We start from the raw sequence: 17,728 nt of genomic DNA, 5'->3' as shown, positions 1-17,728 counted from the left end.
TCAAAAAAAAATTGGATTTCACAAAGCAATATTAAAAGAGAAAATGCTGGAAATACTCGAGGGGCCGAATGGCCTCCTTCTGTGCTGTAGCCGTTCTATGATACTCAGCAGGTCAGGCAGCATCTGTGAAGAGAGAAACAGAGTTAACGTTTCAGGTCGATGAGCTTTCGTTAGAACTGGAAAAAAGCAGGAAATGGAACAGATTTTTAAGCAAGTGCAGGGGCTGGGAAAGGGGGGAGGGGATGAAAGAACAAAAGGGAAGGTCTGTGATAGGATAGAAGGCGGGAGAGGTTAAGAGACATTAAGAGATATTCAAGGCAAGAGGAGATGGTAATGGGACAGGTTAAGAAACAAAAGATGGCTCTAGATAAAGTGTAAATTGCGCTGGCAGAATGAAAGACAGCTGCCACGTGGGAGAAAAGAAAACACAAACAAACAAAAAGTGTGGACAAAAATATATATGATAGGGGCCGGGGTTATGATCTGAAATTGTTGAACTCTATGTTGAGTCCAGAAGGCTGTAAAGTGCCTAATCAAAAGATGGGGTGCTGTTCCTCGAGCTTACGTTGAGCTTCAGTGGAACAATGCAAGAGGCCGAGGACGGTGAGGCCTGAGTGGGAGTTGAGCGGAGAATAAGGCCTCACCCTTACAGACTGAACGGAGGTGTTCCGCAAAGTGGTCGCCCAATCTGCGTTTGGTCTCCCCAATGTAGAGGAGACCACATCGTGAGCAGCAAATACAGTATACTAAATTGCAAGAAGTACAAGTAAACCCTTCCTGTAATGTGGTGACCAAAACTGCACGCAGTACTCTAGCTGCGGCCTAATTAGTGTTTTATACAGTTCAAGCATAACCTCCCTGCTCTTCCATTGTATGCCTCGGCTAATAAAGGTAAATATCCCGAATGCCTTCTGAACCACCTTATCTACCTGTCCTGCTACCTTCAGGGATCAGTGAACATGTACTCCAAGGTCCCTCTGATCTTCTGCACTTCTCAGTGCCTAATTGAAAGATGAGGTGCTGTTCCTCCAGCTTACGTTGAGCTTCGTTAGAACAGTGTGGGAGGGTGAGGACAGAGAGGTCAGACTGGGAGTGGAGAATTAAATATTAAATACGTCTCGTGAAACAGAAGGCAATTGTGTGCTAATATAGAGTCATGGCCTGGATTTTGCGGTCAGCGGCGAACAAACTGCGCCATACCTCTGGAGGTTGTAGTGATTAGAAAGCCATTTCGGTGCAGTGCCCTCTACAGGGGATCTGGGACATATGTGAACTGGGCAAGCAACTGTGTAGCTCTGTAACCAATCAGACTGAATAACTGTTACTGAGCAGCGCAGAGTCTGAACCAGGAAGTGTAAGTTAGAATATTTAATTCAATGCCAAATCATGTACAGAAAGTGAAATAAAGAGAGAGAAAGAAAGATGAGTTTAAGAGAGAGAGAGATAAAGTAAACAGAGAAAAAGTTAAAAAAATATAATTTTTTTGTTTTTTTAAATCTCCAACAATGATTAAATTCTGAAGGAATGAGAAGCCACACTTGCAAAAAATAATTTTCAGTGCCAGAGAGGTTGTTCGGTAGTAATTAAGACTTATCAGGGAATTGAAAATGTACTTACACTGGAATGGACAAGCCCTAACTTTTTCTGGTGAGTTTAGTGGGTATCTATCAAGTAAGCACAGCAACTTATCGCCATTCCATGTGTTTGAATGCGGAGTCTCTCGGCGAGATAGCGGTATAGCGAAACTTCTGGAGGAGCAGGGCAACTCGGACAGCAACTTCCTGATTTCCGCTTTTAACTGCGCGTGTGCGGTCGCTGGAAGTTGCTGATAGCCTCAGCGTTATTTTTACCACAAAATGTGGGCACTTAATTCCAAGCACACAACAACAGGTTAATGCTCGAAATGCTTCCAGTGCCAACCTGCAATAGTGTTAAGCTAACCTCTAACACTGCCTTCAAATGGTGAACAGTTTTGAAAAAAAAAGGATGGACGTCACCTACTGAAACTGGGGCTAGCCTAAATTTATGTAACATGAAACATTTAGGAGTGAAATTGGATAAGGCGCGAAAACAGGCACGGGGGATCGCGATGGGCCCGCGCCCGTTGTAAGGAGTTGAGCGCTGACAGCCTCACTGGTATTTTTACTACAAAGTCCGTGCCGTCACAAATTGGTTACAGCATCCTCCCACCCATGGCTCACTGGGTAAATATATCCTGTAGTTTGGTACTTGACCCTTACAGCGGGGTCCCAGGTTTGATTACTGACCTGTGCTGAGCTAGCTGGTCTGAGGTGGGGCAACTGCATCGACAACTTGTGTTTATACAGCGCTTTTAAAGTAGTAAAACGTCCCAAGGCATTTACAGTTTGTTTCAGTGCCCCTGTGTAGAAACATCCGGGGTTCCAGCTATGGACTCCTTGCCAATGACTCCTGCTGGGCTCACACCTTAAAACTGCCACATGGGGTGAGGTACCAAAGGCCCATGATTATGTCATACCAAAAGTCAAATTGGGTGAATTAAGATCGATATAGCGCCTTTCACGACATCCCAAAGCGCTTCACAGCCAATGAAGTACTTTGTGAAGTGTAGTCACTGTTGTGGTGTAGGAAACATGGCTGCTAATTGTGCACAGCAAGCTCCCACAAACAGCAATGTGATAATGACCAGATAATCTGTTTTTGTTATGTTGATTGAGGGATAAATATTGGCCAGGACACTGGGGATAACTCCCCTGCTCTTCTTCAAAATAGTGCCATGGGATCTTTTATGTCCACCTGAGAGAGCAGACAGGGCCTCATCTGAAAGACGACACCTCCGACGGTGCAGCACTCCGTCAGTACTGCACTGGAGTGTCAGCCTAGATTTTTGCGATCAAGTCTCTGGAGTGGGGACTTGAACCCACAACCTTCTGTCTCAGAGACGAGAGTGTGCTACCCACTGAGCCACGGCTGACAGCTTTCCTGATAGCTCAGTGGGTGAATGCATCCCACAGTGTGATACACAGCCTCAGTCCAGGAAGTGTTGGGTGCTGATCTGTGTTGAATGAGCTGGGCTGCAGTACAGTCTCTACAAGTGGCCGCAGTGTTACCCAGGAAGGAAAAGAAAACATTTGCAAAGGTCACTGATCACTAGCCAGCGATTCTTTTTACTGGAAAGCATGCATGTGGATGTTGGACTCGGCTGTGATGCTCCTCATTGGTTTGATTGTCGGCCAACGCACACCGCCCACCGTCTACAATGACAGATGCGGTTGAGTGATGTACTGGAGGACTGCCTGTGCTTGTAAAACTGCCTTCACACGGCTCACTACCCTCAGAAAAGTTGAATTTTTAAAGCAAATTGAGAAGCGTCTCACTGCAAATGAGTAAAACTTGATAGACAAGTTATTACACGATCTTAAACAGCTTCCCCTCCCTCTGCTCCACCTCAAAAGAACACTGCACAGAGCCAGAATCACCATTTTCTTAAAGGCCATATACAAAAAGAAGCCTGCAGACTGAAGCGGAACTGACAATAATTTAGAGAATTAAAAATAAAGTCTCCAAAGATATGTTCATCTGAGTAATGAGCTGAATCAGAGATTCATTTAAACAAGAGATTGACCATCTTAAACCAGAATTGTGTTTCCCTCGTCTGATCTCTCAGGTGGACGTAGAAGATCCCATGGCACTATTTTGAAGAAGAGCAGAGGAGTTCTCCCCTGTGTCCTGGGCCAATATTTATCCCTCAATCAACATCACTAAAACAGATTATCCGGTCATTATCACATTGTTGTTTGTGGGAGCTTGCTGTGCGTAAATTGGCTGCCGCATTTCCTACATTACAACAGTGACTACACTTCAAAAGTATCTCATTGGCTGTAAAGCGCTTTGGGAGTCCGGTGGTCGTGAAAAGCGCTATATAAATGCAAGTCTTTTTTTTCCTTTCTTTTTCTTAGCAGTGCGGTTAGAATCATAGAATAGTGCAGCACAGAATGATGCCATTCGGCCCATTGTGTCAGCGCCTGCTCTTTCGAAGAGCCAATCCAGTTAGACCCAACTTTCATTCACATTGGCGTTTGCATTGATATTTAAAAGGTAGCTTTTTTTCATATTTGGAGCAGACCCGATGGGCCGAATGGCCACCTCCTGTGATGTACTATTCTATGAAATGATATTACTGCATTGTATGTTGGAGAGGATACTTATGCAAGTAATCAAGTACACAACAATACTGCCAAGATTCTCCTGGCACTTCTCTACGAAACAAATCCTCTGGTCCAAGATCAGCTGCACTGTGAATCAAAGCTCTGAACAGCAAATGTGTATTTTATTAATACGCTGCACATCTGTCTTTATGTGTCAGATGGTTTGAAAAGGAACAATTCTTTTTATTAATTGTGCATGCTTTTTCAGAGTAGGTTTTGTGGTGTATGTACCTTTAAGAGGAACCATGTTTTTTGAAGCCCCTGTGTACTGTAGTACTGGTAGTGACCACTCGGGTATATAAGCCTGTATAGCATCTTGTATAGTTTAGTTCACCTCCAGACTTTGTTCAGTAAACACTTGTTAAATCAACTCCTGCTTTCCGGGTCTTCATTAACACACGGATACAACAGTGGCGACGAGTTAGAAACGAATTTACCTGCAATTCGGCAACACCTCAAGGAGATCGATTCCTCAGACGAAGGTCGAAGAAAAAAAAAACTGTGGTTTCACCAGCTAAACGGGCTGGTGGCAGGTACTGCACTAATCCTTCCTGGGCGGCGGGCTGCAGCTCGATCGGGTAGCTCTGCAGCGGGGCCAGTCAGCGAGTCGTAAGGCAGAAGCAAACAAAGACAGAGGGTGGAGCACTCAGGACACGGCCGGTGCTGCAAAGCAGGTCGGCGTTCGGACCAAGCAAAGGGAGGGGAAAGCCCCAGAGAGTCCGACGGAGTGACGGAGAAACTGTTTAAAAATATATATGTAATTTTTTTTTTTTTAAACGCGGAGAACAGCGTTGGCAGCAGCGGCAGCGGCGGAAAGCGTGGGAGGCGCCATCTTGACTTGACAGGGAAGAAGAGAAAGCGCGGGAGGCGCCATTTTTGATTTTCAGGATGCCTAAGACTGGCAATATTACTGCTTTCGATAGTGATATAGAGGATTGGACCACATATGTGGAAAGAGTGGAGGTATATTGCAAGGCGAATGAAGTAGTGGATGATAAAAAGGCATCGGTACTTCTAAATCTGATGGGCGCAAGGACATACGGGCTGTTATGAAACTTGATCACTCCAGCCAAACCGATGGACAAGAATTTTAAGGAGATTGTTGATACCCTACAGGAGCACTTAAACCCAACACCGCTGCTGATAGCGGAACGATTCAAATTCTTCAGGAGGAATCAGCACAAGAATGAAAGTAACGCTGATTACCTCACCGAATTACGAAAGCTGTCTAAGCACTGCCAATTCGGGGCAGGACTGGCGGATTCTCTACGAGACAAATTCGTCTGTGGTCTCCTAAGCGAAGGAACACAGAAAAGACTACTTTCTGAGAAAGATTTGACACTGGACAAGGCTTTCAGTGTGGCTGTATCATACGAAGCAGCAGCAAGAGGAGCTGCAGAGATACAGCAAAAGCCACAGGACTTCGGCACCCATGAAATGACACGGGGTTTCGAGAGATGTTATCGCTGCAGCAGATCCACCCATGACCAGAGGGACTGCTGGTTCAAGGACAAAGCATGCAGGCAATGCGGAAAGATGGGACACATTGCACGTGTATGCCGATCTGGAAAAAAATCCGCTGACAGTAAAAAGGTCAATAAGGAAAAGTACAGGAAAGTACAAATGATGACGGACAGTAGCTCCGAAGACCAGAAGAGTGATAGCGACTCCGGAAACAAGAGACTAAGCTGTCTCAAATTACATAATGTAATTGCCAAAGAACATTACCAGACCATTTGGGTTACCCTCACAATAGCGGGGTCCCCAGTTAAAATGGAGCTAGATACAGGATCAGCTTTGACCGTCATAAGTCGACGGGATTACGAGCGGCTATTTCCGCATGTACCTTTGAAAGACACATCCATTATCTTGAAGACATATACGGGGCAGAAAGTATACCCCAGAGGGAAAATAAGGGTGCCTGTTGTATACAACGGCAAGGAAATACAGAAGTTGTATTTATACGTTCTGCAAGATGGTGGTCCACCGTTGTTGGGACCTGAATGGATCAGAAAGATACGTTTGGACTGGCACTCCATTCAGGCACTGACGGTGACCAGTAAGAAAAAAAATGATGATGACATCCCTGGACGATTAAAAGAAATCTTGGCTAACGCCAAAGAAGTGTTTCAACAGGAACTAGGAACCCTGAAAGGCACCACCGCCTCAATAAAAGTAGATGATGTGGCAATTCCCAAGTTTTTTAAGGCAAGGCCGGTGCCATACGCAATTCGTCCAGCAGTCGAGGCAGAGCTGGAGAATTTGGAAAAAGCAGGCGTAGATCTCCAAGGTAGATTGGAGCGAGTGGGCAACACCCATTGTCCCGGTCATGAAGAAAACGTTGAATAATGATAAATCTGAAGAACAGAGAAAAATTCGCATCTGTGGGGACTTCAAGGTGACTGTAAACCCAGTTCTTCATATGGTACAGTATCCTCTTCTGAGGATAGAAGATATTTTCGCCTCGCTATCCGGAGGGAAACGTTTCACCAAAATTGACTTGGCACAGGCATATCTACAGATGGAGGTTGAGGAGACCTCTAAAAAGTATCTCACGATAAACACACACAAAGGCCTGTACCAGTATAATCGGCTAGTTTTCAGAGTAGCATCAGCTCCAACTATCTGGCAAAGAGCTATGGAGCAAGTACTGCAAGGGATTCCAGGGACTCAATGCTACCTAGACGACATCCTTGTAACAGGAGAAAATGACAACGAGCACCTTGCCAATTTGGAGCAGGTGCTCACGAGGCTGAGAGAACGGGGCCTACGAGCAAATCGCCCCAAGTGCGAATTTTTCCAGAAACAAATATCATATTGTGGCCATGTCATTAACGAAGAAGGGTTGCATAAATCACCTGAAAAAATTGAAGCGGTCGTAAAAGCCCCAGCACCTGAAAATGTCTCACAATTAAGGTCGTTCCTAGGATTAATAAATTACTATCATAAATTTTTACCAAACTTGTCAACGGTTCTACACCCTCTTAAAGCACTGCTACAAACGGGAGTCATTTGGAAATGGAGCGAAGACTGTAAATGTGCCTTCCATAAATGCAAAGGCTTGATCACGTCCAAGGAAGTGTTGGCTCATTACAACCCATCACTGCCAATCAGACTGGCGTGCGATGCATCCCCTTATGGCGTGGGAGCGTTATTATCGCATAAATTCCCTGATGGCTCGGAACGGCCGATAGCTTTAGCGTCACGCTCATTGAACTCAGCTGAGCGTAACTATGCCCAGATCGACAGGGAGGCACTCAGCCTGGTGCGGGGGGTGAAGAAATTCAACCATTACCTACACGGACAAAAATTTACCTTGTTGACTGACCATCAACCCCTCGTCTCCATATTCAACCCTAAAAAGGGCGTTCCCATTATGACAGCGCAAAGGCTACAGAGGTGGTCCCTTTTCCTAGGGGCACACCAATATGACATAGAATACAAAGGAACAAAACAGCATGGGAATGCTGACGGTTTATTGCGCCTACCGTTGCCAACGGTAGAAGAGGCACCTACAGTGGACCCAGTGGAAATGTTCCACTCGACCATAGTTGAATGTCTACCAGTGACAAATTCTACCATTGAAAAGGAAACGAGAAATGACCCGACTCTCTCACGAGTCTACGATTTAACGGTGAAGGGATGGCCAGCACATGGCGAACCACTGTTACCAGCATTCTCGCAAAGAAGAGAACAGCTGTCAGTGTGCCGAGGAACCTTGATGTGTGGATCCAGAGTGGTGATTCCACCCAAACTCCAGGATAAAGTGCTAAAGGAGCTTCACGAGGGGCATCTGGGTGGAGTGAAAATGAAGAACTTAGCCAGAGCATTTGTGTGGTGGCCAGGTATCGATGGAGACATCGAAGAAATGACCAAGAGCTGTCTAGGATGCCAGAAGGTCCAAAACGCCCCACCACAAGCCCCTCTACATCCATGGGAGTGGCCCTCATCTCTGTGGCAAAGGGTACATATCGACTTTGCTGGTCCATTTATGGACTCAATGTTTTTAATCGCGGTTGATGCACACTCCAAGTGGCCGGAGGTAATAAAGATGTCCTCCACCACCGCGGAAAAAACCATCACAGTATTAAGGACCATATTCGCCAGGAATGGGCTGCCTGAACAGATCTGTTCTGATAATGGACCGCAATTTGTATCCAAAGAATTCAGGAAGTTCTTAAAAAACAATGGGGTTAAGCACTACACGCCCGCCCCATACCATCCCGCCACCAATGGATTAGCTGAAAGGTTTGTCCAGACCTTCAAGAAGGCCATAAAGGCCATGGGTAATGAAGACATAAATCTACAACATAAGGTAGATAACTTCTTGTTTGCATACAAGAATGCAACACATGTGGTTACAAACCAAACCCCCGCCATGATGTTTTTCAATAGAAGACTAAGATGCCGGCTGGATTTGATCAAGCCAAACATCAGAAGGGACGTAGAGAACCGACAATTTCAAGGCATGAATGAAAGGCCAACTAGAACCTTCCAGATAGATCAACAAGTTTTGGCCCGGGACTACCGTACCGAGAAATGGCGGCCTGGAACTATTTGCACACGACTAGGACCGCTGATGTATACCGTGGACATTGGAGAAAGCATAATAAGGCGCCATGCTGACCAGATCATAGAGTCATCCGAAAAGGGACAACCTACACCACAACTCTATACGCCTAATGATGAAGCAGAGATACCCATAGTATCTACCTCCGATCCGGTGATACTGGAACCAGATGAACCTGACACTGGCATTCAAGCCGAACCGACCTTGCCAAAAAATCTACTACACCACCGAAACCTACTACCCCACCGAGGCGTTATCCGGACCGAGTCAGGAAGACTCCAGAGAGACTGAATTTGTAATTGATTAACTTCAGCAAATGTGTAGATTATTGTTCTTGTAAAAATGTTAATTAATGATTACTTAAAATATTATGTACTATTTATCTAAAAGGGGAGGAATTGTGGTGTATGTACCTTTAAGAGGAACCATGTTTTTTTGAAGCCCCTGTGTACTGTAGTACCGGTAGTGACCACTCGGGTATATAAGCCTGTATAGCATCTTGTATAGTTTAGTTCACCTCCAGACTTTGTTCAGTAAACACTTGTTAAATCAACTCCTGCTTTCCGGGTCTTCATTAACACACGGATACAACAGGTTTGCATCAGCTTACACAACATTAATTACTCAATATTAAGATTGTTAGAATGCTTTTGGCTATTTCATAATATAATGGGCCAGGAATTAGGTTCGGGGGCTTGCCGTGCGTGCAAGCCCCCGATGTGCACTTACCCGGCGCGCTGACATTTCAATCCTGGCCCGCATTGCATTTCCTGTCACTGGCCCGCTTCAGGTCCTGCCGCGCTGTGCGTGCGTGACCCAGCGGCGTACTTAGTGCGATGAGCCGGCTGGGATCACGTGAGCACTGGGCAACCAATGGGAGGTTGCAAAAGTTCATTCATGAGTTTGATAGTAAGAACTGTCAAACTCATGAAAACTCCTGGCCCCAAAACACTACTTAAACTTGAAAGAAAATTTAAAAAAACATCGCACTACTTAAATAAACTATAAATAACTGTAAAAAACTATTTTAAACAATAATTTTAAATTTTGAAAAAAATTATTATATAAAAAAATCGGGGCTAAAAATAGACTTCCCTTACTGTAAAGTCTTCAAACATAATGAACCTGTGGAAAAAATTTCTAATTTTATTTAATAGACCACTTACCTGTTAAAAGTAAGTACTTACGGCTGCTTTTTCCACGCGTAAAAACCGGAGTCTTTTCCCCACGGGCAACTCATTAAAAAAAAGGGAAGTTCAGCGCGCACGCGCTGCCTGATACGTCGTACGTGTTCCGCCTCTTAACCCCTTGGGTCAGAGGAGAGGAAATGCCGGTTTTCCCCGCATGCGCTGTGAATGCTGAAAACCGGCAATTCCTCCGGGCCCACGCGTGAGTACCCCGTCCATACTCACGCGTTGGGACAGGAATTACTGGCCCATTATTTAACACAATTCTAACAGATTATTGTTTATGATTACAGACACTGCCCAGCAACAAATTCAAGAGTAACGTAGGAAGAAATCTAGGGGTGGGGTGTGGTGTGTGTGTGTGTGTGTGTGTGTGTGTGAGAGAAAAAAAACTTACAAATATAAAGGGGGAGAAATTCGGTTGGTTAGCGCCTCCAGTTAGCACCTGGTGGGGGCGCTAACGGGGCACTGAGGCAGGAGCAGCACTGCGAGGTGAATCCAGCGCCACACGCCAAATCCGCGCCCCCCCCCCCCATATCGCCACCACTACAAGTTAGCGCTGGGGACTTCAGCGCCAGGCAGATTGTGACATGAGTGAGTGTGCAACGTTCACTGGGCGCCCGATCTACCAAATTGATTATCGCCCCCCTCCTGCCTTAGCCCCTCGCCCCGACAGCACCAGGGAGAGGAGGCGTGAAGCAGGCGGTAGCCGGCTCCAGGGGCGCTACTTAAAGGGATCATGAGTAATGAGTCGCAGCCCTCAGGTTAGTGCTGTTTCACTGCTTCCTTGTCAGTTTGACATTGAATTAAACTGTTGCACAGTCATTTAAAGGTTGTTTAGTCTCTAGAGTGTTGTGGCTACTAAAAATTAGTTACATTTATTCTCACAAAATATCAAAGTGCTGCACTTCCTTACATTAATGGGGGCTGTACTGGCAGTCGACCTCGCCCTCCAGGATCTGCTGCGGAGGGAGTGCAGGCAGCGAGAAAGATTGGGACGTGTGGCCAGAAGGAGGAGGGCGGCCATCAGAGTTCTCAATAGGAGGCCTTACCCTCCAAGGGTCTTCCGACAGCAATCCTCCTACCTCCAATTAAGCGAGGAGTAGTGTCTTAGAAGGCTCCGCTTCAGCGAGGAGGCGGTCACTGAACTCTGCCACCTCCAGCAGCCAGACCTCGAGCCTCAGATCAGGATGAGGACGGTTCTCTCAATGGCAGTCAAGGTCACCGTCGCCCTCAATTTCTTCGCCAGCGGATCCTTCCAGTCTGCAACAGGAGATATAGCTAACATCTCGCAGTTCGCCATCCATTGCGCATCTGGGAGGTCACAGAGACTCTCTACAGTAGGAGAAGGGACTACATTTCCTTCCCCATCACCAGAGAGAAGCAGGATGAGCTCGCATGTGGCTTTGCCAGGGTAGCAGGAGTCCCCATGGTGCAGGGCGCCATTCACTGCACCCACATGGCTTTGCGGGCACCACATAACAATCCTGAGATCTTCCATAACTGCAAAGGCTACCAATCACTTAGTGTCCAGTTGGTGTGCAACCACAGACAGTGAATTCTCAATGTGAATGCCCTCTAACCTGGCAGCAGCCACGATGCCTTCATCCTGCGCCAGACCGGTGTTGCAGCAGTCTTCCAGCCACCACGTCAAGCTCGCAGCTGGCTGGTCAGAGACAAGGGGTATCCGCTCTCCACCTGGCTCATAACTCCCCTCCGCAACCCCAACACTCCTGCACAGCACACATATAATGAGGGCCATGCTGCCACCAGGAACATCATTGAGCAGACCATCGGGGTGCTCAAGCAATGGTTCCGCTACCTTGACCACTTGGGAGGAGCCCTCCAGTACTTGCCGGAGCAGATGTCCCATTTCGTCGTGGTGTGCTGCATGCTTCACAATCTGGCCATCATGAGGGCCCAGCCCTTGTCAGCAGGAATTGCAGGGCCACCTCAGGAGGAGGAAAAGGGGGAGGAGGAGGAGGAACAGGAGCGAGGGAGGAGGCATCCACTCAATCGGACTTCCGGAAGAGCGGTCCATGACCGCCTTATCAGACTGCGATTCTAGTAAATTCAACCCCAGATCCCTGTTGTTCACCACATCCCCATCATTCCATCCCTGTCACAGGCCATATCACAGCGCACAGCTGAAATGAGAGACAGTACAATATTATCCGGTGAATTAATACATTTATCAATAATCAGTGAACACATCTTTACAACAATATTTACTATTCACCCTTGTCCAATCCCTTAGTGCCTCTCGTTACTGTGCCTTTGCCTACTCTAGAGCTCCTACGAAGTGTTGGCCTAGTGGCTGCAGCACGGCGGGTGGAAGGCTGCTGAGTAATGTAAGAAAAAGGAGTCTCACACATCAAGTAACTTTAAAGTAAGCTTTAAGCAACTTATAATCACACTATATACAAGAGAGGTCTTCACCATGCCTCTGGTAGAAGCCCCTTACAATACTAAGCAGTTCAGTATTTATACCAGTCCAACAGGAAGTGACGTGTGACAGGAAGTGATGTATGTACCAAGTTCATAGTTCACAGTTCACAGGAAGTGACACATAACTTCCCGGAAGTTATCATTATTATCACATTCTTCCCTCCTGCAGGATTAGAAGGCTGTGGTCTTCCTTTTGTTCCGCAGCCGCCAAACGAGGAAGAGTCGCACCCGTTTGGGTTCCCGTCGTAGAGGGTCGCTGGTCCGCTTACATGCGGTTGGCCATTGGTCAGAGTCTGTGTGGCCTGGATTACCCTGTGAAGGGTCGGGGAGATCATGGCTTAGTGTACGAGCCCCAATAGGTTCAAAGTCGGTCTGCCTCTGTTCAGAGGGAGGTGCAGAGCTGGTCTGTGGCGGATCAGTACTTTCGTGCGCGGTACTGGGAGGGTCGCAACTTTGAGTACGGGGTTCTACCGGCACCAAGCTAGTTGGTGTCCGATCAGGATCCTGAAGAGGGGTACCCGATAAGTTCCAAGAGTTTCCTGGTAAAATACCATCACCCGATGTCCCACTAGGTCCTGGTGGGCAGGGAGCCAGACCCCGTAATGATACGGTAGATTCTCGGCCGTCGGGATATCGTATGTTTGCATAGGTGGGGTTGGCATCGGTTAGTTCGACCTCGTCTACGAGAGGGTCATTTTTAGACGTCCGAACGTATCTTCGGAGTAGAACAGGTCCAGGAGTAGTTAGCCATGACGGGAGTGATGTCCCATGAGATGAGCGACGCTGGAATCCAAAGAACCGCTCATGAGGTGTAGTATTTGTGGCTGTAGAAAGAAGGGACCGTATAGAGTGCAATGCATCCGGAAGCACTGCTTCCCATTGCTGGTCTGGTAGGCCCCGAGATCTTAAAGCAAGACGTACGGAATTCCAGATGATACCGTTATACCTCTCTACCTGCCCATTTCCGATGGGATGGTATGGTGTTGTTTTGCTTGTAGCAACTCCCCATTCTGAGAGGTAGTCCTTGAGTTCCCTTGACATAAAGGATGGACCCCGATCTGAGTGAATATAAGCCGGCATGCCACAGAGAGAAAATACCTGCTCAAGGCAGCAGATTACTGTGGACGCCAACATATTGGAGCAGGGGAAGGCAAACGGAAAACGTGAATATTCATCAATCATGGTGAGCAAATATGTGTTCCGAGTGGAAGAGGGCACTGGGCCCTTAAAATCGATGCTAAGTCGTTGCATCAGTTGGGTTGCGTGTATGAGCATACCATCTGAGGGGTGGAAGAACTGAGGTTTTAATTCCGCACAAAGCCGGCATTCTGAGCATATTTTCTTTACATCTCCAGTAGAAAAAGGGAGATTCCGTGATCGTACGAAATGTAGCATGCGCGTAACGCCAGGATGACACAATCCATTATGGATATCTATGAGAGTAGAGGACGACATAGCGGAGCAGAATGCCCGTGTGAGGGTGTCCGGGGCCACATTCTCCTTGCCAGGTCGATAGTGAATGGTATAACCAAAAGAGGCCAGTTCCATCCTCCAAAGTTGTATTTTATTATTCTTAATTTTGGTTCGTTTTCGATTATCGAGCATGAAGGCGACTGATCGCTGGTCCGTGATTAAGGTAAAGTGCTGGCGAGCTAGAAAATGGTTCCACTTCCGTACTGCCTCTATGATGGCTGTGGCTTCCTTCTCAACCGGAGGATAATGTAGCTCGGCACCTTGTAAGGTCCTGGACATAAATGCTACAGGACGACCTTCCTGATTTAGAGTAGCCGAGATCGCCACCTCTGAGGCATCACATTCGACTATGAAAGGGAGATTCTCATCGATGGAGTGAAGAGCCGCTTTCTCCAACTGTTTTTTGAGAAGGTTAAAGGCTGCAACAGCCGCTGTTTCCAATGGAAATGATCTAGCATGCAGCAAGGGTTGGATTTTGTCTGAAAAATGAGGACTCCATTTAGCGTAGTATGCAAACAGACCGAGAGCCTGACGTAAAGAAGCCGGATTCTTAGGTGACGGGAGCTCTTGGAGCGGGCGAAGTCTTTCTGGGTCTGGCTTAATGATACCATTGCCTACGCAGTAGCCAAGGATGTTGATGGTCGGTTGCGACTCAACAGACTTAGATTCATTCAAGGTTAAGTTACGGCGATGGAGGGCATCCCAAAATTTTTGGAGGTTGGCGTCGTGTTCCTGTTGATCGTGACCTGCAATAGTAATGTTATCAAGATAGGGAAAAGTGTCCCTTAGGTTTTCCTGTTTAACCAGGCCATCCATTGCCCATTGGAAGACAGCCACTCCATTAGTAACCTCGAATGGGAGGCGACGAAATTGGTACAGCCGTCCATTAGCCTCAAAGGCCATGTACTGCTTATCTGAGACCTTCAAGGGTACCTGATGATAGGCACTTTTTAAATCGTAAGTTGAGAACACTTTGTATTCGGCCAGTTTATTAACCATATCATCAATGCGTGGCAATGGGTAGGTGTCCAAGTCAGTATATTGATTGATGGTTTGCGAATAATCAATGCATAGTCGTTGTTTGTGAGGTTTTAGAGGGTTCTTGACAATGACGACTTGAGCCCGCCAGGGCGACGAACATGGTTCAATGATATCCTCTGCTAGAAGTCGAGAGATTTCAGCCTCAATAAAAGATTGGTCTTCCTGATTAAAGCGCCGCGATTTCGTTATTATTGGTTTGCATCGAGGCGGAATACTGGCAAATAATGAGGGTTCATCAAGTGAAGCTGCTGATAATGCACAAAACGGTAATTTAGACGGTATATTAGAAATAGTAAGTCCAGGTTTGGATCCGCCGAACTCAATGGTGAGTTTCTTATGCTGTTTTTGGAAATCCAGCCCTAAGAGGAGATCACTACATAAGTCCTTGAGCACCGAAAGTCGGGTGGAGGGATACAGGCGACCATTAAGTGTCATATCAACAACACAAAAGCCGGAGGTTCTGGTATTAAGTGATGACTGAGCCATCGCAATTGCCTGGTCCGATGGGAAGACATGTAGTTTCAATTTCGCAACAATCTGTTCTTTAATGAAACTATCAGTACTTCCTGAGTCAATTAAGGCATCTAAGGTATGCCCTTTAATTGAAACTTTTGTAGCTGCATGAAACAGGTTCTGTGGGCAAGCAGCTGTAATTGGTGTCGTTGCACAGAGAGTGGCTGAAACTCTCGGTGTGCTTCTTCGGGAGAGAGCTCGAGAGGAAGCTTGATAGGTCCTAGCTGGAGCATCCTGATAGGCCCTAATTGGGGCAGTTCTGTAGGCCTTAGCTGGATTGGCCCTCGTAGAGGCCCTTGATAGGCAAACTTTAGCAAAGTGTCCTTTTTTTTCGCAATGACTGCAGATCGCATTGCGAGCAGGGCAGAATTTCCTAGGGTGAAAAGAATCTCCACAAAAGAAGCATTCCTTCCTGGATTGCCAAGAGGCTGCTAAAGTGGGGTCATCCTCCTCTTCTTCATCAGAATTATCAGGATTAGATTCCTCCATGATAGGGTTCACCTGAGACCACTTGAATTGTCTGGTTGCAGTTACAGCAGCAGATCGAGATCTGGGCAGCTGATAGAGGTCTGCATTTCTCTTTGCCAAATCCAGAGAACAAGCTAGGTCAAAAGCTTTTTGTAGCTCAAGTGTTTTACTTTCTAGTAGACGCTGGCGTATAAATGGAGAGGCAATCCCGCAGATGAAAGCATCACGAATCATTTCTTCGCGGTACAGCTCAGCTGAGGCTGCCTGAAAGTTACAATCTATGCTGAGCCTGCGAAGTTCTTGAAGGAATTCGTTAATCGATTCCCCTGGCCCTTGTCGGGCTGTGGCCAGTAGATGTCTAGCATAGACCTCATTTGGAGTCTTGGCATACAGTTTCTTAAGTGCCCGAATCACCTCATCGTAATTATCCCATTCATCAACATATTCAAACACTGTTGGGGTCACATAGTTGATAAGTATCCTCAGTTTAGTAGGAGCATTCGCTTTACATTCATCCAGAAAATTCTCAAAAGTACGGTACCAATGCTTCCATACCCTGCCAGCTGCTGGTGTGTTTGGGTCCAAGTCCAGACGAGTAGGTTTAAGGATGTTTTCCATGATGGGTGGTTCCCTGGATCCTTAACTCCGAGTTTGTCCGAAGGTCTAGTATTTGTGAGTGTAAATACTAAGTTGCTTAAATTGATGTAAGAAAAAGGAGTCTCACACATCAAGTAACTTTAAAGTAAGCTTTAAGCAACTTATAATCACACTATATACAAGAGAGGTCTTCACCATGCCTCTGGTAGAAGCCCCTTACAATACTAAGCAGTTCAGTATTTATACCAGTCCAACAGGAAGTGACATGTGACAGGAAGTGATGTATGTACAAAGTTCATAGTTCACAGGAAGTGACACATAACTTCCCGGAAGTTATCATTATTATCACACTGAGTGTCCGTGCGGGAGACTTCAGATGGCCTTGCAGGACGCCCTCGACCAGCTCTAGACCTGGAAGGCCCAGTTGTAGACTGCATCACCTCACCAAGGGCGGCAGCAGCCTGGGCCTATCCTTGTGTGTTGTTAGTTGGTATGATTGGACTAGGATAAGGGTGAGTGTGAGGGGTGGCTAGTGAGATGGGGAAGTGATAAGGTAGATAGAGAGAGAGGGATGGGTGGAGGTGCAAGGTAAGTTGGTGTGAGTAAGGATGTGCAGGAGTAGGGTAGGGAAGGCAGAGTGATGGGGATGGGATGAGTGGTACAGCAGGATGAGGTTGAGTGTGGCTTTGCAGTAACGTTTCGTGATCTACTGAGATCATTGAAAGGTTTGCACCACTGCAGCCTGGTCCTCCTGACAACATCCCTGCTGGTGCCTTCTTGTGCAATATGCATCCAGGCTGCATTGGTCTCCTGGGGAGGTTGCTTCCGCCCATTGGAGGGGAAGAGAACCTCCCAAGTACTGTGACTCCCTCCATAAACATATGGAGGGAGTCATGAGAGAGCCTGCGTGCAGCCGGGCACCTCTGTGCAGTGCTGGTCAGTGTTTGCAGCACCTCAATGCTGTAGAACACTGACAGCACAAATGTCAAAGTAAATTTGCGCATGGTCCCTTTAAGGAAACCGGCTGATGACGCATCATCAAATTACGTCATCAGACCCGCTGCCTTCAATTGGCCGGGAAACGCGCTGGGCGGGCTTAACAAGCCCAATCAGGATAAAATCATTTTGGACAGCGGGCTGGAGCCGGCAGCGAGGCCGGGACCCGCCACCGACATCGCCCGCCATGGACGCAGTGAGGTTGGTAAAATCCAGCCCGTTAACTCTGTTTCTCTTTCTACAGATAC

Source organism: Somniosus microcephalus, chromosome 17 (genome assembly GCF_052327205.1).
Source record: "Somniosus microcephalus isolate GS21.2 chromosome 17, FLI_Smic_1.0, whole genome shotgun sequence".
NCBI lineage: Eukaryota > Metazoa > Chordata > Chondrichthyes > Squaliformes > Somniosidae > Somniosus > Somniosus microcephalus.
The sequence above is the reverse complement of the archived record's forward strand: the minus strand, read 5'-3'. Positions refer to the sequence as shown.